This window comes from Pleurodeles waltl, chromosome 3_1 (genome assembly GCF_031143425.1).
Source record: "Pleurodeles waltl isolate 20211129_DDA chromosome 3_1, aPleWal1.hap1.20221129, whole genome shotgun sequence".
Taxonomy (NCBI): domain Eukaryota; kingdom Metazoa; phylum Chordata; class Amphibia; order Caudata; family Salamandridae; genus Pleurodeles; species Pleurodeles waltl.
This window is the reverse complement of record NC_090440.1, coordinates 372,177,883-372,201,953: the sequence shown is the minus strand read 5'-3', so window position 1 is coordinate 372,201,953 and position 24,071 is coordinate 372,177,883. Positions and strand designations below refer to the sequence as shown.

At 45.2% G+C, this 24,071-nt stretch overlaps 1 protein-coding gene across 3 annotated transcripts in view; it reads right to left on the bottom strand.

Annotated features, from left to right (window-relative positions):
* PDE8A (phosphodiesterase 8A) overlaps positions 1–24,071 on the bottom strand; it is a 2,216,737-nt gene that overhangs the window by 1,332,959 nt on the left and 859,707 nt on the right. The gene's annotated exons all lie outside the window — the stretch shown is intronic.

Below are 24,071 nucleotides of genomic sequence, written 5' to 3'. Positions count from 1 at the left end.
AAACTAGTTGGCCAACTCCCTTCATAGCCACTTCTCTGCATTGGGGTAGGGAGCTCCATACACCAAGAGATGGGTCCTGCCATATCAGAACCATATCAGTGAGCAGAATGGTGCATCCTGAGTTAGCCAGATGCCACACTTTGCAGGAAGTCGTTATCAGGAGGGAGGGAACCTAGCAGCCCATTGGTTCCTGACTGAGTCGACCCTGAGAGTATTTTCTGGGAATTAAAAGGGCACCCCTGGGACCTTAAACTCAGATCTCAATGGACTGGACAGAAGAAAGGAAGAAGAATTGCTCTGCTGCACAGAGGTACTGGCATGGAGAGGCAGCCTTGGTGTGGACTGCACCTGCTGATCTTGGTGGCTAGCAAAGGAGAAGGAATTATGCTTGCCTGCTATGTCCTGCTGGCACCGAAGACCTCATCGGAGCATAGCCGAAGCAAGATACTCCAAGGGTCAGTTGGCTGACTTTCCGTTCACAGCACAGGACCACAATGGCTGAAGAAACCTGCTGGGTCGAGTTGGTAGCCCAAATCTTCAAACCGCTGCTTCTCGGCACCGTGCAGCACCAGAGACCAGGACCCAAGGCTCAAAGTTGTACCTTGGTCTACTGGACTGCGGAGAGTTGTCAGAGTGCAGCTTGGCTGTCCGAAAGCAGAGTTACTATCCAAAGAAGGAATTGGCTGTGACTGTGACACAGAGCGACTAGTAGCACAGTGGCAAATGGACTTCAGCCAGAACCAAGAGAACTTCGAGCTACATTGCCCCGGTGGCTAGGATTGCATCACCAAGTTGGTGGACTAAGACGTAGTCACAGGAAGAGCCCGTTAACAACATTGCATCTACACATCCTGGAGCATCTTCAGCATCCTATTTTGCTTGCATCAGGGCCATGTCTATATGAACCTATAGCAAAGTGATAAAGGTGTCTGGAACGTATTGAAGACTGCTTCTTTCACTGAAGTAAATGTTTCTGTGGACCTTGCTGGTCCCCCAGACTGGCTCCCTGCCAGAGTTGTTCACTTAAAGTAACTGAAAGTAATCACATTTGGAGGGGTGGGAGGGTGGAAGTGGCTAGGCACCTACCAATATGGCCACACACTAAGACGGCTTCATGACCACTGCATAAAATATCCCATCTAATTCTGTGACTTTGCACAATCATCCAGTGGCTGAGGTGGGCACTGCAGCCCCTCCCTGTCTGTGGGTGGTGTTCAGGATTTGGAGGGGCTCTGACAGGCTCAGACGTGTTGAAGAGGTGTGAGAAAAAGTGGACCTGTGGTAAGGCGGCATGCTGAGAAACCGGTGAAACGTGAGACCGCTCCCCGCGATATCTTTCCTCTTTCCAGGTTCCCTGGGGAGTGACCTGCCTGCGCCAGTGGCGGGGACCAGCCCATTGAGAAACAGTGAGCTGCAGTGCAGGAGCTACCACATACGGACCTCCTTTCAGTGTTGGTGTGACGAACCACGTGGGGGTGCCAGCTCTACCCCAGATGCAGTGGCTCTGACTTGGTGACTGTGTAGGTAATCAGAGACTAGTTGAATCAAGCCAAAGGGCCCCAGGCAAGTTGGCACCAAAGAATAGAAGCAGTGAAAATAAAAGTAACCCGCTCACCTTCCCCTACGACTGCAGCATGGTGGACAACAAGTGAGAGAGAATTTCCATGCATGGGGTGCTAGTAGCCAAAACAAAAAAAAACACAACAAAAATGGGGTTTCAAGCAGACCTTCTTTGGCTGAGTTTAGTGGGCAGAAACATGTTGGGCGGTATAACATTGGTGACTCTTGGAGCCATTATTCTCTAGAAGCATCACCGTTATGTTTTTAAAATCACCAACAATCACCACTAATAAAGGTATAATAATACATAGGTGATTTTAGTTTTTCCATAGTACATCTGGATCCCAATACTATCCAGATACTCTTTATCTCCGCACTCCCTCCAAGATCTTTTAATTACGAGATCAAGTTCGTCCAGGTGGTGATATCTTACCCTGATGGGGTAGGTGGTCATATGATGAAGCATGACACTATATAGTGTGTGGGACCACCTAGTCCGTAAGGAGAACTTCTCCTACGCCCCTTTTAAGAATCACACATAGCACACGAATCAGTCCATAAGTCGGGGATGTACCAACGGTCTGGGACAATTTAATCATATTTTGCCCCTATGTGAAACCCCTTGCTCTGTGTTTTTTGAAGTGCGCTTAGGGGAGGCAGTATGGGGTCTCAATTCTCTCTCCCACCTCTCCCATTATATTAAGATGGTGCTAGTAGCCATTCAGGGCATAGACGTCTGGTCAATGGATCAGGAAGGGATGCCTGCAAAGTGAGGGCCTTGTTCTGGGTGGCACTGGAGATGAGCCGTGAGAGAGAATAAATAACATTACATTACCCTTCCACAGCCATGCTTAGGTGAGGTCGGGGGTAAGGGGTGCTGACAGCCTGTAACCAGTGAAGTGCTCTCCCCCCAATCGCTGTTGACTGAGCACTGGTGTGGTACCCCTAGATTATCTAAGCACAGAGAGCACACTGCGTGAATGGGACCCACAGAATGGACCCTGCAGATGTTGACAACACCCAACGATTGCTGGTTACGAACGTAACGTAGCCTGGGGCAAGGAACAACTGGACGGTACAAGTGAGTGCCCAACGAGACAGGGTCCAGGGACATAGTGAGAAATCAGGCCCTAAGTCTACATAGGCTAATAACCTGGACAAATATACAGCACTAATGGCAGCCGCTGGCACTTCGATGAAGGAGGATGCTACTGGAGACAGCGGACTGGAGAGTCAGCCCACACATGACCCATCACTGCATGAAATCTTGGATGCCATAGAGTCTCTCAGGGGGACCACAGACTGAATTCAATAAAAATAGACAGTAATCGTCTGAAAGCCAACATCAGGAAAATCACAGACAATGTCACTGTGGCAAAGACTTAAATAAATGTCAGTCAACAAACAAAAGGCTGGAAGAGCAAGTGCAGACTCTGACCAAACAGAATGCCCCCATTTTGGGCAAATTGGAAGATCAGGAAGAAGAGCACGGTGCAACAACAATTTTGTGGTTGGGGTCCCCGAGGGAATGGAGAGACAGAGGTCAGAGTGGAAAACAGATGAATGGTGAGCATGGAACCCACTAATCTGTATCCCCAGAGGTGCCTCTCAGACAAGACCCCCGTGGGCACATGAGCATCATATTTCTGGGGTGCGAGTGCTTGTGAACTACTCAGTGACATGTGGGACATGCAGTGCTCTCAAAGGATAGTATCCGACGAGGCAGATAGGAGCTCCCCCAAGTATAAAGATGAGTGCCTCTTCCTGGAGGGGTCAGGGAGAGATGGGGGATGTGGGTCTCCAACAAGGGAAATGCACACCTGAATGGCTGCTGTAAGGGATGAAACAATTCGCTCAAGCAATTTACTGTAACTTAGTCGGGTGGGTAGGCGGTACTAGCCTACCCACTGTTGTGGGTGATTATTTTGGGGCAGCAGGCACTCTCTGCAAATTGGGGAAGAGGGTAGGTAGTTCAGGCATGGCCACGGATAGCAGGGAGGGGGGAATTTACAAGGTTGAAGCACCTGCTTAGACTTTGTTTGTTGTAGTTTATTCACTGTTGCTTGCAAGCAGTGGAACTAGAGGGCTCGGACATGAGATACATGGTGTGCAGTGAAGGAACGCAGCACTTCAGCACCTAGTGGACAGACACACACCATTACTGCACTTATGGAGGCCCAAAAGCAGTGAGCATTAAGTATACTGATGTGGAATATCAAATAGGCTGGGAAGCAAAATTAGAAATACCATAGTCCTCTAATACCTCAGTCGCCATACCTCAGACGTGGTGTTGTGGCAGAAAACACATCTCCAGGGTAATCATGACAAAGCCCTGGACAGATTTAGATATGTCCTCTTGGCGCATGCTGGGTATTCGACCGACATCAGGGGAACCGGTCTTCTCATTACGAAGTAAGTGCCTTTCACATTCTACTGTATATGGTCGGACCCGCTGGGCCGATATGTGGCTCTTACGAGAAGCTGGGAGAGCCTCACACTGAATGTTTGCTCCCTCTACATCCCACCAAGTCTTCCCAGACTTGAGTGCCTTGCGCCTAGAAATGCCACCTGGGATTCTGGTACTGGGGGGTGATATGAATGCTATGGCAGATCTTGGGGTTGATAGACTGAGTAGGGCCGCCCCTAAGTCCGAGACTGGGCCATTGTAGCCTTTTAGAAATGTGATGAGCCCGATATATTTGTGGCAGCCCACAATCAACAACAAAGATAATACACATACTTCTCTGCACCTCACAGTAGTCTCCCACACTGATCACATATACACACAGCAGACACATGCAGGCAAATTCAGTGATGCAGTGCATCAGGCACTGGAAATCTCAGATCACTCACCCATACTAGTAGTACTGAGGGGACTGTCTCGCAACTTCACACTGGATCCAAGGCTCGATACATGGTACCTATGGACAGTGATATTAAAGAGAAACTCACAGAAGGGGCACACTGCTACTTCAGAAAGAACAAAGGGACAGTGGAAACTGAGTGTGTCCAATGGGAAGCCTGGAAAGCGGTCACACATGGACATGCTCAGGCCTTAATAGGGGGTAAGAAGGAGGAGCCAAAACCTAAATATAAAGCTGTTGAGCAAGACATTGCGTCTCTAGGGGACAAACTTCTAATGGACGGCAATGCTGGCCTTTGCCATCGACTCCGACTAGTGCTGCAATAGCAGACACCTTTGCTGCATACTATGAGCATTTGTATGCTTCAATGACTGCAATGATGAATGCAGACTGTGCTGACCTCCTGAAGAACATAGACCTAGAAACGCTCACAGGAGAAGACCAGACAGCTCTGGAGGAAGACCTGATGGCCGATGAAATAGAGGCAGCGGTTCAAGACCTCCAGTAAGGGAAAGTGGTGGGGCCTAACGTCCTGTCAGTTAAATTATATAAGGGCATGGTAGACAAAATTGCACAACACATGCTGGCCAGGTTCCATGAGGCGCGTAAAGGAGGAGGCCTACCAGAGGACCAGTGAATAACAACTATCGTAGTCATACATAAACAAAGAAAATCTGACAACAGATCGCGGGTCATATAGACCTGTATCCTTATTATATATGGAGGCCAAAGTACTGCCTAAAGCCTTAGCAACCAGGTTGCGGAAGGTCATCTCCTCTGTAACCCACCATGATCAATCAGGTTTTTTGCCGCATAGGAGCACTTGTCTTACTTTGTGGCACCTCTACCGAGTGCTATACATGACTGGATCCTCACGGGCCAAACAGCTGGCACTCATGGCCCTAGATGCCAAAATGGCATCCGATAGTATCAGTGGAACTACATTTTTTCAACTCTGGCGAGGATGGGATTTGGTCCCAGATTCTGTGGTTGGGTCAAACTCTTGTACCAGGGCCCACTTACCCAGGTAAAAGTCAACAATGTGGTGACCGGACTCTTCACCCTGTGCGAGGGTACGAGGCAAGGGTGTACCCTATGATATCTGCATTGGCATTTGACCCGCTGCTGGCATGGTTTCGCTAAGATCCGCTTATTTGGGGATTATAGATTGTTTGGGGCTGGATAGAACGCATCTCTCTATATGCAGACAATGTGCTGCTTTTTATCACTAAGCATACCCTTTCCACAGATAGAAAATTGCAAATATTAGACATCATTCGGGGGATCACTACGGATACCGCATCAAATGGACAAAATCCCTCATACTCCCCCTGGCAGTAGACATTGAGGCTTACCTTACATTGCATGGCACCACAGGCATGCAACGGCTTCCAATACCTCAGGATATATGGCAATCGGGACTCACCAAAATTCCTGCATAGGAACCTGTTCCCATACCTTGATAGACTGCATAGGGATGTAGAACAATGGAGACAGCGATCGCTTACACTGATGGGCAGAGCTGCACTATATAACGTGATGACCCTACCCCGCCTCATCTATGTACTTCAAAACACACCTTCGAAGGTCCCCACCAAGCTCTTTCAGAATGCAGATCAGGAGGTTAGAGTACTGCTATGGAATAGTAGCAGCTCGGGTATTGCATTGCGCAATCGCCAGAGGGGGTGTTTATGGATGAGGACCTGCAGTCGCGGACATACTTAAATACTAATGGGCAGTGCAATTGGTGGTGGTTAATTATTAGAGGTTTGCGGACTGTGAAGAGCCCGCCTACCGGGTTGATGGAGAGGCTATGGTGACACAAACTGGACCTATACAGACAGGTGCGAGAGTGGGTCTTGCTGACACATACCCAAACAGTGGTAAAAGTGTGGAAAAATGGCACTAACTATTTAGGATGGGGTGACGAGCTTACTAATCAAACCTCACTAAGAGACAGCGATCTCTTGTGGGAGGTGGACAACCTGCAGGGATTTTCGAAGTGGGCCGTGATTGGCATAGAACACCTGGGGGATATTTGGAGGGGACACGCACTAGTCAAATTTTAGGTCTTACACCAAGAGTACAAAATGTCAGTGACAGAGATACAAATACCTACAAATGGGACACACCCTTAGGAGAAATATAGTTGAGGGGAGCAACTGCCAGAGGTGACACCACTGGAAGATCACCTACTCGTGGAACCCATAACAGATCATGCCATCACCACAGTACATAAAAAAAATAGTCAATATCTGTACATGGTGGCATTGAGAGAGGCCTGGGAGGGAGATCAAGGAGCCCTCGAAGATGATGACTAGACAAAGGCCCTCCAAAGCCTGAGTGAGATAGTGGTCCATGCCCGGTTCCGATAAGTACAACTGAGAACCCTATATACATCGTTTTTCTCTAGGGTGTTACGCCAAAAGATAGGAAGGGGTGACTGCCCTCTTTGTCTGCAGGGTGTGAACAGGAAGGTACAGTCTATCACATTCTTTTGGGGTACTCCATGATACAGCTCTACTGGTTCAGAGAAGGAATCAGGTACTGGATTCAATTGTCCACTTAAACCTCCTTTCTATAACATCAAAGCCCTCCTGGCGGAGATATCAAAGAATCTGGCTGCTGCTCACGGTGGTGGATAAATGAAATATTGCACGGGCCTGGAGCATAGCACATCCCCCAAGTTTGTGGAAAAGACTGCCCAAAAGTGGGAGTTATTATGGGATTGAATCAAACCAGAGTGTTTTTAGACGCTTCCTGTAGAGCCAATCCAAATGGATGCTTTTGAGGGTTAGAAGAAGAGCATTCCATAGTCTAGCTGCCAGGTAAGCAAAGGAGTGACCTCTGCTTCTGGACTTGTGCATTTTTTGGAATGAGAAATAATTTGCAGTGATTGGAGCACAGGGCGCGTACTTTCACCAACAACTTCAACAGGTTCATGAGGTACTCAGTACCTTTTTGATTGAAAATTAGGAATGCAAGATTGGGTGCCTTGAATTGTATTCTGCTCTTAATCTGGATCCAATGGAGTCGCCACAGTTGACTGGAAATAGAGATCCAAGGATAAATCTTACCGCTGCATTTTGATTGATTTGTAGGCATTGGATCAAAAAATTCAGGAGGCCTAGATAAAGACAATAATCCAGTTTCAAAGTAATCAGGGCATGTACAATAGTTTTTTGATTGTCCGCTGGAATCAGGTAGAGCATACGTCTAAGTGATCTTATGGTCACGAAGCAGGACCCAGGCAGAGCTTTAATCTGTGGCTCAAAAGAGTGCTGAATCAAATTTGACACCCAGATTCCTAACTATCGGGGAAGGGCAAGGTGAAGGTCCCATCTCTGGGGATCCCCATAGGCTAAAATTGGAAGTAGATTTAGTGCGAAAGAAAAGTATCCAAGTCTTATCTGAATTACATTTTAGAAAACTGGAATTCATCCAATCCATAACGAATTTAAGAGAAACTTTGAATGGTGGACATGACGTCCTCCTAGAAAGCCAGAAAGAGCATTTGACACTAACTTCACTCCCTAATGTTCTATAATTTTGTCCAGGGTGTCATATATATATATTCAAAAGAGTAAGTGAGTGCTGACCGCTGCGGAACTCCACAATTCAGAGGCCCACCATCTGAAGTGAACGGTGAGAGGAAAACGGCCTAAGTTTGATTAACGTAAAAGACTTAAGCCAGAACAGTGCTTGACCAGTAATGACAGAGCTTTCCAGCCTTTGAAGCAGGGCAGTGTGCGAAACTTTGTTGAATGCCGAAGAAAGATCTAAACGCACTAGCATAACCTGGGAGTTACCATCTCTGTCAACTTTAATGAATTCTGAAACTTCAAGAAGAGCAGTTTCAGTACTGTTACCAGGTCTGAAACCTGATTGGGAATCGTGAAGTATATGGTTATTCTCCAAAAAGGCTGAGATCTGCCTATTGACATTTTTTTCCACCAGTTTTGCCATAGTAGGGAGGAGTGAAATGGGTTTATTATTGCTCAGGATCTTGGGATCAGGAGCTAGTTTCTCAAATAGAGGAAGTAGAAGGGATTTCCTTTAGCCTGATCTAAGGAATCATTCAAAAGAGCATTCATGATGGGGTTAACCACCAGAATCACTAATTTAAGAATCGTCAGGGGACAAGGACTGAGAGGGGAATCCAACTTACAATTAACAAGATCAGTAGCCGATTCTTCAAGGGAGATAGGAGCAAAGTGTGACAGCAAAGAACCCGGTCCTGGGGTGGGAGAGGGATCCAAAAAGGTATGAGAAGACTGAGAAGGAATCCTGAAAAGGTTTGGATTTTGTTATAAAAAAATCGGAAAGGTCTTTGTGCAGCTTTGAAGAAGGAGTGAGAATACTTTTACTCGCAAGAGGAGTCAAAAGAACTGCTAACCACTTTAAACAGTTCTCTCAAGGCATCAACTGCCTTGGAAACTGAAAGGAAATAAAAACTTTATGGGCCATGCAAATGACTCTATGATACTCCTTAAGGGTAGACTGGTACAGCCTTTTCACATCTTTCTAAAGTTGGCTCTCCAGGCCCTTTCCAGCTTTTGACAGCTGGATTTCTGTGCTCTTTACACATCAGAGAACCAAGAGGCAAATGGCTTTATGTGCTCGAACTGTAAAGTTTCTTAGGTGCAATGGTATCAATCCCCTTTCCCACCAAATTCTCGAACAAGACCACATCATGATTGAGTGAACCAGTTACACTTAGTGGTGTGGACTGGAGAGCTCTGACCAGCCGCAAGTCATTGCCAGGGTCTGGACAGTGTTTTAGACATCCCCAGGGCAGCAGGAGAGGTGGGCACTGACACCTCAAAAGGGATTAGCACATGGTCAGTCCAGCCCAAGTCCACCACAGATTGAATCCTAACTAAAAGATGATTAGCCAAAACCAAGTCGAGGGTATAGCCAACAGTGTGAGTGGGTATTTTAACCAATTGTTCAAGGTTAAAGCCTTCTACAATACTCACAAATTGCTGAGCGATTTTATTAGAAGGATCATCCACATTCTGAAAGCCTGCCAGACGTTGAACCACTAGGGATATATCCTGCTATTCCAGCTATGTCCAGAGGCACAGAGCCTCTTGACAAAGTGTCCAAGAACCCATTCTGCTTTTTGCAGTACCACATGGCAGTGGTGTTGTACGTGAACCCATGAACTATCTTTCCCATGAGAGAGGGTAGAAAGACTTTCAATGTCAGTTAGATTGGTTGGGGAAGGGAGACTGGTCTACCTCTGGCCCAATCGCGGTTTGTTAATCGCCACTGCAAATCATTAGCAGTTCCCTCTGAGCGCTAGACAGTGGCGGAGAGATTCCCCTAATGCTGCGTCAACTGGAACTTCACGTCCCACTGCAGAGCTCGAATATGCCATCTGACATGTGTCACCAGCAAGAGGCAGGAGGCCATGCAGCCCAGCGGACTCAGACTCTTACTGAAATCCAGGACAGAGGATGGCACATGAGTATCATAGCCTGAATATCCTGGACTCGCCGCTTGTGAGGATAAACCCAAAATTAACCAGGAAAGCAAAGATGAAAGGGAGCAGGTGTGACTTTGGCACGTTTGTAGTGAACCCCAGGGAATACAGGAGGTCCGGTGTAGTCTGGAGATGGGAGACGACAGCCTTAGTGAGCCTGCCTTCAACAGCCAGTCGACTAGTTAGGGGAAAACGGATGCCCCTGATCTCCGCAGGTGAGCTGCAACGACCACCATCACCTTGGTGAACAACCTTGGTGGAAAGCTGTCCACCATTCAAAGGGAAGCATAGTAAACTGAAAATGCTCGTGGCCTTCTGTGAATCGCATGTAACATCTGTGGGCAGGCAGGATGGGGATGTGGAATCCTGCAAGTCAAACGCTACCATCCAGTCTCCTAGGTCCAGGGCAGACATTACCTTAGCCAAAATGAGTATTTTAAACTACTTCTTCCTGATGGCTTGTAAAGCTAGAATAGGGCAAAGACCCTTTTCCTTTCTGGGAACCAGAAAATAGGAGGAATAATAACTGCAACCTGATTCTTGCACCAAAGCCCTCTCATTGGCTCCTTGGTCAAGAAAGCTGCAACTTCCTCGCAGAGAAGGGACAGAAGAACCTTCATCATCCGGTCGCAAGATGGTGGCGTAGATGGTGGGGCAGTTTCAAAGGGGAGGATGATCTGCAAAACCCACCTCTCCAAAGTAATGGATTGTCATTAAGCAGGTGATGGCTAATCCTGAAGCCAACTTGTAGTGTCCATGGTGGTAGAGAGGCAGAGTAGAAGCGTTTATAGGCTGCTGCAAAAGAGGGGGGGAGCAGGCGGCAAAAGGACCAGACAGCGGGCCACCTGACCCACGAGGCTGGTGGTCCTGTGCCTTCGGCCATGCAAACGATGGGCCGCATGCATGGCACAGTGACTGGACAGCAGGGGGAATCCACTTCCATAGCTGTGAAAGGAGCAAAAAGCAGATAAGGGGTGACAAAGGGCCACTCCGAGGCCCAAGGACCTGGTCTTAGCCCGAGAATCATTGAAGTGCTTGAGCACCAAATCTGCCTTGTCTCCGAAGAGAAGGGTGCTATCAAAGGGCATTTCCATGAGGGAGGCTAGGACATCCCCTGAAGAGCCAAACGTCCTCAGTCAGGGGTGGCGCCTCAAGGCCACTGTTGGTGAAACTGATCTGCCTAGCGAGTCGGTCCTGTCCAGTCTGCAACTGATCAGGAACTTTGCTGCGTTTCTGTAATTGGCAACAGCCAGAGAATACAGTCTGAGCCTCATCTGGGACCTGGGGCAGCACTTGCACAACCGTGTCCCACAAAGTGTGGGAGCAATGGCTCAAAAGGCATGCAGTGTTCACAGACCACAATGCTAGGCTGGCAGAAGAAAACATCTTCTTTCCAAATGAATCCAGCTTCTTTGATTCCCTATCCGGGTGAGCGATAGGGAACGCATCGTGGGAAATAGAGGCTTGGACCACCAAGCTCTCAAGGGTGCTGTGTTGCATAAGGAAACTGGGGTCCCCAGGCGCGGGGCGATGGTGGCGTCCTATTTACAGGAGTCCCTGTGCTGGGTTCGGACAAGGTACCCAAAAGGACATCCATGAGGGAATCAATGAACGGGAGCAGAGGATCGGAAGTGGTAGCTCCTGGTTGCAGCACCTCCATCAAGAGATTAGTCTTGACTGCCACCGAGGGAAGCTGAAGGTCCAGGACCTCAGCTGCCCTCCTCACCAACATTGCATAAAAAGCACTCTCCTCCGTAGCCGCTGTATGGGAAGAAGGCATACCAGTATCTGGAGATATGTCAAGTCCACTGGCTTCACCCAAATCCTCACACCAGTCCATTTCCTCCTCATAAGGCTAGTACTCTAATAGGTCCTGCGAACCCTCCCAGCCCTCCCAAGGCCTAGCTCAGCAGGATAGGGCTTCGGATCCGATCTAGGAGGCAGAGCTCCAGTCTGCATCAAGCGAAGTCCATCTGGCTCTGTGTCTGAGTTGGGGATGACAATGGGGATGGCGCCACAGGTGGGTGCTGGAAGCATTGGCGCCAACGCCAGTATGGATCCAGAACTGGATCCCTTGGAGCTCATCGACACTGAGGCCCAAGCTACTGGCACAGAACCAGATGGGGCCCCTCCAACCCTACAGGGCCCGAACACGTGCCAAGGGGGTGGAACTGCCAAAAATGAGACCCATGGCCTTATAAAATTGTTTTAATTGGGCAGGGGTCGATCAGGCTCCCAGGAACTCAAGAAGGCGTGGGGTTGATCAGGTGTAGGTTCCGAAGAACAAGGCCTAGAATGACGATGTTCCCTCGTCGTGTCAGCCGACAGACAAGGAGAAGTTGAAGACCGCTTTGACTTATTTCTCGTCTTCTTGTGTCTCAACTTACCTGATCCCCCTGAGGACTTGAAGTGGGACGACGATGACTTAGGATTCCGTGACTGGTTGTTGGACCTTCCTTTTGACTGTGGCCTTGACCCTGCGTGGAATCGCGTCCCAGGTCACCATTCGCTTTAGGGACCGCTCCCTCAAAGCCTTCAAATGCATGGCCCAGCACTCTGAGCATGACTTTGGGTCATGGTCGCCCTCCTGACACCATAAGCAGACAAGATGGGGATCTGTCACAGACATCGACCGACGATGAAATCCACAGGGCTTAAAAACCCATCTTACGTGGCGACGTACTGACACACCAGGAGGAAGAAACCTAAAAAAATTGGACACAAAGTTGAAAAAGGCTAGTCAAAAAATGACTGAGGGGTAGCTCTCTCTTGGATCTGCGCTGGGTGGCGTGGAAAGAAAAGAACGGACATTGGCACGCCTGGGTGGTATCTATATAGGAACCACAACATAATTTCCGACACCGATGACAACGACGACGGACGCAGAGCCAATCAACGTCATCTATCTGTGGGCAGAGGTACTGCTAATGAAAAAGCTTCGAGATCCAGCGTGAGGTAAGGAACCTGCAGCGAGAATTTTCTATCAGATATGGGTATTCAATCCTTTTTTTTTGTCTTCTGCTAGACTGATCACTCTGAAACTTTCCAGGAAGGAGCTGAGAAAATTATTTTGACAAATTGTATGCATATCTGTCAAAACCATGCCAAACTCATTATCAAAACAAAATACACCTCCTATTGAAACTCTAACCTAACTACACAGTGGCAGCAAAAGCACCAGTCATTATGTTGGGTCACAATTTCCATACAAAAGGAATCCTTTGTTTTCTCAGGCATTGTGTTTTTCTGGGCTTGGTGTAGATCTTCTCAGTATAAGAAATAAGCATTGAAATAGATGTTTAGGTTGGGCAAGAAGAGGTTAAGAATAATAGGCCAGTTAATTCACAAATCCTCTGCAGATTTGAAGATCCATGGAGTACTCCGCAAAACAAATAATAAAATAAAGGTACTTGGACGAGGGAGTTGTTTCTCCCACCATGCATTGTGGATTCACAAACTCATCTCAAGATTGACTGGTCATAACAGAAAAAATCTGTTTTAGCTGTCAAAACCCAAGATGGTGCAACAAGCACCATGTTGGTAAAATCAGAATTAAAATGGCATAAGGGGGCATTTACCCTGAACCCACAGGCCCATGCAGGCGGGGCCCTAAAGGGACTACCCCTGGTACTGAATTGTGGGATTTGTGAATCTTAAGCTGGATTCACCGATCCTTGACCTTCCCTGGATTCCTCAGACTCTTCAGTGCTCAGAATTGACAAATCCAGCAGAGAAAATTCTAACAACAAATGATAAAAACAAACATTTAGAGCACTGCAGCTGCACTTGTCCAACGGCCACACATTAAAGTATACAAAAAGTGATGGATGGAATGCTTAAATTAATCTTAGCCACAGGTAATTACTAGAGGCCAAAACCCAATCTATTGTTATTTTGCACACCATGTCACCTCAGTTTGGACCCAGCTATATGCAAATGAGTCTTGACCCTGCTCCCATGGGAACAGTCCAGGCCATACTGTAAAGCCAGGTCCTCCCTGAGCCTAAACACAAGCAACCAAGGACTGGTTTCTCCCTTGTTATGGGTTCATAAGCCAGCTATAGCTGGGTTCCAGTGACACAGTGTGCAAGTGACTCTGGCTCCTACTATGCCTTGATCAAAGGACTCCTACCGATCAGTGAAGCATTAACATCCATCCTCAATGTCTCTATTAACTCAGTCACATTCTCAGACTCCTAGAAACATGCCACCGTCATAATCCTGCTCAGGAAACCATCTGCTGACCCAGCTGTGCTTTCCAGGTACAGCTCATCTTCATCCCACCATACCCTGCAAAGGTCTTAGAGAAACTAATCAACCAATGCCTCTCTGACCACCTCAGCAACCACCAGCTCCTCAATGCCACAGTCTGGATTCAGATGCAACCACAGAAAAGAAGCAACACTCACTGCCGCCACAGACAACATCTGCATGATCCTTGACAGAGGAGACATGGCAGCCCTCTTGGACCTCTGCAGCATTTGACATTACCTCATATCCCTTCCTCATCAGACTACTGCACACAATTGACACCAAGTACCCACTCCCAGCTGGATCTGCTTCTTTTTACAGAAGAGAACACAAACTGTCAAGCCTGGCACCTTACTTCTTGGAAGCCTTGAAACTCATCTGCAGAGTGCCTCAGGATTCATTACTCAGCCCCATCCTCTTCAGTGCGCACACAATCTCTTTGGTCAGTGTCATCTGTGCATAGGCTATCACCATTCTCTCCTGCACTAATGACATGCAACGCATACTCTCTCTCTAGGACAACACAAGATACCGCCTGCATGCCAAAATAGCTAACTGTGTGAAAAACTTTTTTTATGTTCAACACTGACAAGACAGAAGTACTGATTTTCAACAAGAGCAGCTCACCACGGGATTTCAATTGTTAGCCAGACAAACTCAGACCAACACCTACACCCAACACCCATGCCTGGAACCTCGGAAAAATCATTAAACAGCAATCTGACCATGACTGCACAAGTGAATGTTGTCATTGCATCCTGCTTTCACACCCTGAAGATGATAGGGAAGATCTTGAAATCAGCCCCAAGTAACACTAGAAAATCTGTCATTCACACACTCGTCACGAGCTAGTCGGACTACAGGAACACCCTCTATGCCGGGATCATCAAGCAACTTACTAGAAGATGAAAAACCATCAAGAACTCGGCATTCAGACTCATCCTCAACCTCCCACACAGAAAGTACATCACAACACACACTCCTGGAGCTCCACTGGCTCCAGGTATATAAACACACTTATTTCAAACACCTCACACACAATAAGGCACTACACAACTTAGACCCCGCATACCTGAATCTTGCATTTATACCCAGGCATACAGAGAACCAGATCAGGGGCATGGGTGTTATATTACATCGCTCCTAAAGCGTGGGAAGGTATACTGCTCTACACCAGAGACTTCTTTCTTTTTGATTTCTGCAGAAAGCTGAAGATGTGGCTTTTCGATTAACTAACCTACCATGGGCAGGGCTAGGCACAATCACACCTGCTCAGCACCACAATACCATTGTGAGTAAAAGTATGCTTTACAAATGCACATAACAATGAGTCCACTTTATTAAGGCCTCAAAATTACCTCCATCTGAGCCATTTAGTAGGTCATGGGGAGATTTCTTTATTTCGAGCAGTTACCTTGAGAGGAAGGGTGTGCTAGTTTCTGGTAATAGTCAATAGGAGTTTCCTATGAAGTTTGGTTTCATACTAAAGGATAACACCCCTCTCTCAAACACCTTCCCAACTTTACCCAGAGGTTTACAAGAGCTGCTTGTCAGATTCTTTATGAGACTGCTGATGCAAATGACTATATTGCGCTGGGCACAATACTTTATTGTTCTTTGGAAGAACTACCCCACCTGATTCAAAGTCCAAAACATGTTACGTTTCCATCATATATTCCCTACAGAAGTCAACTGCCCTGTTCCATTTACTGCAGGAAAATCGAAGCAGACTGACATCTGTGATCCTCTTAAGCGCTGCCTGCAATAGAAGATTAGCAGTACAAAACTATCATAAGGCATGTGACCTCATTATTACTGCCAAACTGGACTCATGTGATCTAGTGGAATTGTGATTCGTGTCCAGCAGTATCTCTACTATCTTACCTCAGAACAGACTAAATGAAAGAAGTTATAGAGCCACAATAATTTATAACACCCCCCAAACATTAGGTCTTTAGCTAGCCCTGATACATGCACAGGCTAAGAATATCGAAAAGTCATTATCCAACTTTCCCTGAAATCCCTCACCACCTGGCTACTTTACCGTCACCCTCCCAGCTGGGGCTCAAATTCTTCCGCTAGGCACTCCTTCAGACCTAAAAGCCACTGCGTGTTCCACCTGACAGAAAAACATAGGACTTCATCGGCATCCACTCGTACCTAGGATCATTGGAATGCATGCAAATAAAAGGAAATTTTACAGAGCAATAACACATTCTTGTCCATGATGCCCACCCCAATGTAAGGGTGGGATCATTATATTATTTCCTGCAATCTACTTTGTCATTCATTGCCCCTTCCTGCAGCCATATTAAAATCCAAGTGGATAAATGTCCGAGACAGCCATATTAAAATCCAAGTGGATAAATGTCCGAGAACGTATTCAAATATAGATCTGCTAGTCCTTCACTCCGCATTGTACCATCAAGAATGTTGCACTGATAACTTAAAAATATTGGAAAACATGAATGACATCCTGACAAAGGTCATGCCTCGTAATCAATAGCTCAAACTCGGGTTGCTCTCAAGTACAGCCTTTTACTAAAACAAAGGAAACTGGCCTTGTATAAAGTCAGAGTCTACATGGAAGAAACAATCAAATTAAGAATAAAACCCCATACTTCTATGTGAAAGGAATATAAGAAGACTATCAGAACACAAAAAATGGTTTTGGTTAAACATCACCAACAAAACCTAAAAATGAATCAAGAGATCTGCTCAAGTTGGTAACTCTACATAACAATGGAACATAATGCACAACTTGACTGCAACTGATAAAATATCTTTCCACCTATTTGTTCCACTTTTCCCTCCCCTTAAGATAACTCTTGCAAAATGTCCTACCTTTGCTACAATAGTGGAGGGTATTTTAGAGAAATTAAACCCAATTTACCCCACTTTAGAAATTGGACCAGTTGAGCTATTTAAAATACATGCATGGTTACATTCCCCAAGTATATGCAATCTTCTGAACACATTTATTGATGAAGGTCTGGTGCCATAATCACTAAAAAAGGGAACTTCTATACTTCTTCTAAACCCAGCCTCGACTCATTTTGTACATGCCAAACCAAAGACCTATCACAGCATTCTAGTTTCAAAAAAATGCTGAGAAAATACGATTGTTACAGTTAATGAATCACCTTGACAGCTACAGCAGTCTGACTCTATGCCATTTACAATTAAGTTTTTAACCCTGACATGGGACATAGACAGCCCTATTTACTCAACTTGCTCAGGATGCCACTTGGTCCTGTTGGACCTCTCTGTGGCCTTTGCTATCATGGATCATTCTATTCTGCGACACAGGATTTCACTGTGCCCACGTCAATTGCATCACCCTTTTTAAGGTTCCAATCCTCTCCGACCTATTGATCCCAAAGGATGCTCAATGGCTCTCATCTATTTTTGGAAGTTATCTCATCTTGCAGGATGCTTCAGGTACTCCATCCCCACGATATTTGGGATTTATTTGATTCCTATGTTTAAGATTTATAATAAAACCGAGATGCTGGTAATGCAAGTCTATGCCACACAAGTTTATATTTAATGTTATCAAGACACTTTGTTGGTATATGATTAACGGGAATGTAAATAGTAATAGCTCTTCATATATGCACCATGACCTCGGCTTTGGGACTAAACTATGCCTGAATTTATTACTGCTATCCTCTCCTGTCAATTTCTTACAAGACTTTTTACAAAGTAAAACGTGCAGGTTTGATCTTTAATTACACCTTTTTTTGAGCAATCAGACTAGTTCAGACTTAAGCTTATTTATAAGTCATATATCCTTTTCTGACAGAGCATTAATTTAATTCATTATATTCTGTCCTCCCTCTCTTTGTAGTCCATCACCTTCAGAAAGCATAAAACTATGACATACATCACGAAAGGCAGGCTTGGGTAACCCATCTATAAAGAAAATACCATTTTACTTTACTACAACATTTCAATCTGCATCAAAAAAAGATGAAGTCTATGCCACACATCCCTTACTACGAACTGACTCAAGTTCGTGTTTCAGAGATCAGTGTATAATTTCAGTTCATAAGATGGCTGAAAGTTGCTTAGGTCTCTGCAGCCTAACTGGGGATATTAAATGCAATACAGACAAGGATTTGTTTATAAATTATTTCTAACTAAACAAATTGGAGGAAAGATAGAATAAATGCTTTATTCGTAAAGGGGAGAAAGGAAGGCAAATGGAAGCACTGCAGATAAGCTGATCCCTATGTCCTGCTCTCACATGGAAAACATAGGCAGTGGGTGGGTCTGAGAAGGGAGAACTGGTGGAGGAGGCTAGGCGCAGGTGTGGAACATAAACCAACGGGGGGAGTAACAAAAGCTCTTTCTAGGTTGCTCTGTAGATTATGACACCTTAGTAGGTTGGAAAGGAGGAGAGGTGGCGGGAAAAGAAGGTAACTTGTGTGAGCTTCAGAGCAGAGGAAAACAGGAAAAATTATTTTCCGTGAAAAAGAAATAAGACAGAAAAAAAAGAAAACAATCCAGCAAAAACCAGGACATCACTGTGGATCCCAAAGTTCTACCTTTAGGTGGAATAACAAGGAACTGAATGGATTTGAATGCTGGGACATAATAGTCAGATGAACTCCTGCATTTGAGAGATGCCCTAATAAAGTCCTACTGAAGGCTCATTTCAGTTTGGTTAGTGATAGGGTTTTAAGAAGGATGACGACAGAAGCAGTCAGGATTATAATAACCTTGACTGACCATCTTTTGAATTTATATCTAATCTGAAAGTTTATGCTTGCATCTGTTCAATTCTAATTTTTAAAAAACTGTAGTTGGCAAAAGACAGGCTAGCAGGAGCATGTTCAGTGTATGTAAACATTCCGGCCTAACAGGCGTCTGTTATGGCCTTCTACCAGCATCTCTTTATATTCTAGTGCAGATTTGTGGGGTATCGCTGCCTGAACACAGACAGAAGAGGATCTCAACATTGTGTGACTGTACGATGGCTGCTGCAAAAGTTTAAAGCTGGACAGTGGAGAGCCTTTCCCACTGCAGATTTCAAACTACTGCCACCGCAAGCTGCAGGTGTACCTCACTATGGCAGAAATTAGAGTGATTTAGGGCTTACAAGAGACCAGGTGGCTATTGCGGTACAGTGTGTGAAAGGAATGCCGAAACCACCTTGATATCCCTTTGATGACCAGTCCATACATGACAGTGGCCTGAAGAAGACAGAGGATTTCTGTGACTCCTGGGACCCCATCATTGGTATGGTTTGGGGCCCAGTAAGAGTGGATGGCCACAGATGCTGGTTTAATACACAAGTCAGACACAGTTTCTTAATGACGGAGAGAAGAAGAGGGAAACCCAGGGCTAGGACAGCAACAGAAAGCCATGGTGATCTGCAGAAAATATAAAAGCTGTCGGTAGTAAGTAGAGTGTTTTTCACCTGGTATACGTAAACTCTTAAACAGTTTCTTGACGGAGACCAACTGTTCATGACGGATTCAGCGATTGTAAGAACTGCAAAAAAATAACAAAGCCCACCAGACAGAACTGACAATACCTGGCAGTTCCTACTATAACAGCTAAGAAAATTAAGGCAAACTAACTGAACCCATGTAAAACAGATAGGTGAGTGAGCTATACCATTAACAACACGTGTCACCTCATCAAATACGTCTGTATTGACAGCTTGGATGTGAAAGCTCCAGAGAGCAAAGGAAACCTATAGCTGCTCCTGCAGGAGTTCAGAAAAGACACTGTAGCAAGACTGTGGGAGGACTCTAATGGACCAGGATCAGACCATGCAAAGCCATAGACCAGATTAGGCTCTTTATCTCCTTCTTTTTAGAATATCTAACTGTCATTGCCTCATGGATGTATGATTCTCATACTGTTTACGGATTAGAGTGCTTATTTCTATGTTTACTAATAAAAGGGGGGAGGGTTTTGGTATATATTTATTCAGAGGCTTTTGACTAGAAAGTGAAGCAACTAGTTGCATGAAACAAATGAAACTCTCCATTTCATTTCCTACCCTACGCTTAGCTGGGGGTGCTGCCCTGCTAGACTCCATGTTTTAGAACGTTGCACCTTCAAATCAAGAGATACTGCCAGAACATTGTGATCACTAAGGGTGGTCTGTACTACTAATAAATCCTTTAATATAGAGAAAGACTGGTAGCTTGTTACCACGTAGTCCAGGATTGCGGCACCCCCAGGCGATTTATGGGTCGGATGGGCTGGAGAGTCAGATGGAAGTCTACCGTTAGCAATAACGCAATCATTCTCTCTCAAATATTCTAAAAAGAGCCTCCCACGCTTATCAGACTTTATTTTTGGGGGAAAAATACAAGGCAGTAATCTAAATGCTTCTTCCTTTTCCTCATCCCAAAAGGATGCAAGCCCCGGGTTTGAAAATTTACAATTTAGGTCTCCTACCAATATGATTTGGGCTTCTGGATCCCTGTCAAAATTCCTTAATGTAAAGAAATACCTTCAGTAGGAGTTTATTCAAATGGACACCGGGCAGAACATAAGAATTAATTAAAGTGAGGGAGACTACCTTGTTTCCAACTCCAATGCGGTGTAATGTTACTAATAAAAACAAATTACTGGGATCCCTAAAGCATTCATGCTGCCAATGTAGTCTATTCGATGGTAGACATGCAACCCCCCTCGCGTGACCCCTCGTTGAGGGGGAGGCCTTACAACAAAAGGAATAGTAATTTTTAAGCTGCACCTCCCCAGTAAACCAAGTTTCTTTAGACAAATTATATCAGAATTGAGAGAATTCAGAAAATCTATTTTTTGCCCTTTAGACTTTATACCTGCCACATTCTGGGATACGAGGGTAAGCTCATTGCTACATTAGTGGTGCTATTGGTGTAGAGATTGTAGTAGAACTACTCAGAACTGCTGGTAACCAATTCCAGGAGTGGGGGTTGATACTTAAATCAGTAGGTGGACAAACGGGAGGATCCAAAATAATACTTCCCGGCCGTAGGACCACAGGTGTATTTTTAGGTCGAGATGTAGTGAGTGCTATATAAATACAATTACAATTAAAAGCATGCACTTCACAGCCCAGTTGTTAACTCTTTGCACTACCACTCAAAAAGAACAGATCTTTGACTGATTAGGCCAATTAAAGCTAGTACTGGCGCCAAAGCATCCTTATATTTGCAGATTATTACGCAACACAAATCTGCTTTTCTTTCAGGTAAGCAGGCACCCCTTGCAGGAAGGCTTGTTTAGCTCTCTGCCCAGCCTAGTTTTCACCTCACAGGAGACTCACTAAATTACACTTCAGCTGAGGCATTTAAACTGTCGGAATAAGCTGTCTACGGAAGGCAGTCTTTTTACAACCAGTGGTCAGCTAAATGTGTACCTTCCTCGACCATCTTTCTGGTCACAGTCTTCGTGGGCTGTGCTCACAGAGGGCCGTAGACACAAAACAGCTGCATCTGTATAAATAACACACTGATATTGAGGTGCTTAACACTTTTAGTTAACGCTATTAAAAAGAAATGCGCTTTGATAATAATGACTCCCCCTCTATGAATCACCGACCAATGGCTGTTATTAGCAGAAGAATCGCCGGGTGAGGTTGAGTGTGCAGTGGCAGCTGGTAGGAACCCTGGCATCTAGGAACAGCTGAGAGGGGCCCTGGTGTGTAGGAATGATTGGATGTTCACAAAGAAACGGCTGGAGAATGACTAAAAGGGCTCCTCACAACATGACACTAAACCTTTTGACAATGTGACCCTCGGAGTGTGCTATCAGAAATATGCAGTGTGTGAGGCATTGAAACACTGTGTAGTTTTAACACGATTTCACACCAGGTCCGCATGTGGGGACTCATTACTTCAACACAGATGCTGCACCGGGCCCGCATGTGGGGAATCGGCTTTTTCACCATGGATGCTGCATGGTGCATGTACATGACTATGTATTTAGATATTAGTGAGGGACTCGTGCCACTGATATGGCCTGTTAGTTCTACACTGATGCAGCACCAAGGATGCTCTAAGGTGACATACTGTAGCAAAATGATCGGCATTTTAAGCTGTGCCCAGGCAGGCGTGCATTAAACTAATGATCATAAATGCACTGCTTGTAGAATGCAGGTGTGCAACACTATCATGAAGGCACATATGAGGATGGTTTGAACAGTCTACTGATGTAAAGTGAAACATTAAGACAGAGGAGCGAGTCATTCTGCTCAAAATCACATTGGCATATAATACCTCTGCAGGCACACAGAGGAGGAAGGCAGTGACAAGCTGGGAGGAGAGAGATGGCCTGTAAATGCATGCAACGCATATGAAGTGCTGGATAGAAATGAAAAACAAATGTACTTCCAGAGTGAGTAGCCAGTCGAAGGGCGCTGGCCAGTGATCGGAAGCTGTACTTGATCCAGGCTCCAGGCGACGGCATGGACAGCAAGATAGAGCAGGAAGTGAAAGCAGACAACATGCTGGCCAATCAGAAGCACGGAAAATAGAGAGTCATTGGAGTCAATCAATGATAAGTTTAGGTAACTAAGAGGTGGGTTCTAAGCCCCCTTCAAGATTTTATTTTTTTTTACTCACAAAAGATCTCGCAAGCACAGCGTGCAAGCCTGCATGTGCAGGCGAAACCTAACGGAGGCCAGATGTAGGATGTCAGGTGTACAATGTGCCAGATATAAGTGACACTGTTCTTCATATGTGGCTACAAATATGAAAAAGAGTGTTTTTTTTTTTTTTTTACTGTTTTCAAAAAGATGTACACTTTGAAAAGGGCTACCTGATCATATCAACCCAAAAATATTGAGTCATCAATTAGATTGTGTTTAGAGATACGGCTTTAAGGGCATCTATCAAGCAAACACAATATTTTGCTAAAAATTACAATGGGGAAGTGATTTTGGATATGCCAAAAGTGGTTATCAAAGGAGAATTACTAGCACATACTTCCATTTTCAAGCAACTATCTAAATCAAATCAAAGACATAATTAGAAACCAGACTGATACAGTGAGGAGCTCACCACAAGACAGATTGCTCCCAGAGGACTGATCGGGAATTCAGCAGTCGCCAGAGAACTAGAACAACTGCTTAGGAATTAGTTGGAAAACTGTTCTATATTAAAAATAAATATTATGATAAGGGTCACAAGATTAACATAATCATGGCTGATGAACTGAGAAAACTATAGACGAGGAATAATACTGCAGCAATCAAAGATGCCAGTGGCACCCACTATGTTTATGCTACAGAAATTATATCTTCCCTACAAAGGGTTTATTCAATTTTGACTTGCTTGAAACTCAAATTATGAAAGAATTAGTAAGGGGAGCCATACAGGGTTTGCTAAGACATAATATTTAATGTGCTGATATGCCCTTCAGAAACAAATGGTTATAGGCAATGGATTTTGTTCACAGAATTGCTTAAGGGCAAAATTCATGCGCCTACTAAAGTACATCTGCTGGATAGTCCATACATATGACTGTGTTGTTCCATTAAGAAGAACCAACAATTGAGTTTAACGAAGTGTTATTTGCAATTATAACAAGTCATACCAGACACTAACCACTACGGCGCATGTCAAAGTCAGCAACGCTACAAATGCAGGGATGGTGGCCTACAAGGCATGGCAGACTTCCATCCTTGTATTCACATTCCGAAATAACAAACTTTTTTTTAAGGCACATGCAAGTTTGGGTCTTAAAGGAACAGATGCTGCTTTAATAAAATGTTTGTCATTTGGGAAGATCTGAGGGGAAACTGGCAGTAGTCTCCTGGGCCTCTGTCAGCTCCCCCAGAAGCCAATTGGCATAATTGCAAGAGAAGAGGCTATCCCACAGGGGCACATTTCATTTGTGAATCGATTACCACCTCTTCTGAGATGTCAGTAGTTTTGTAATTGTAATAGGAATTGTGG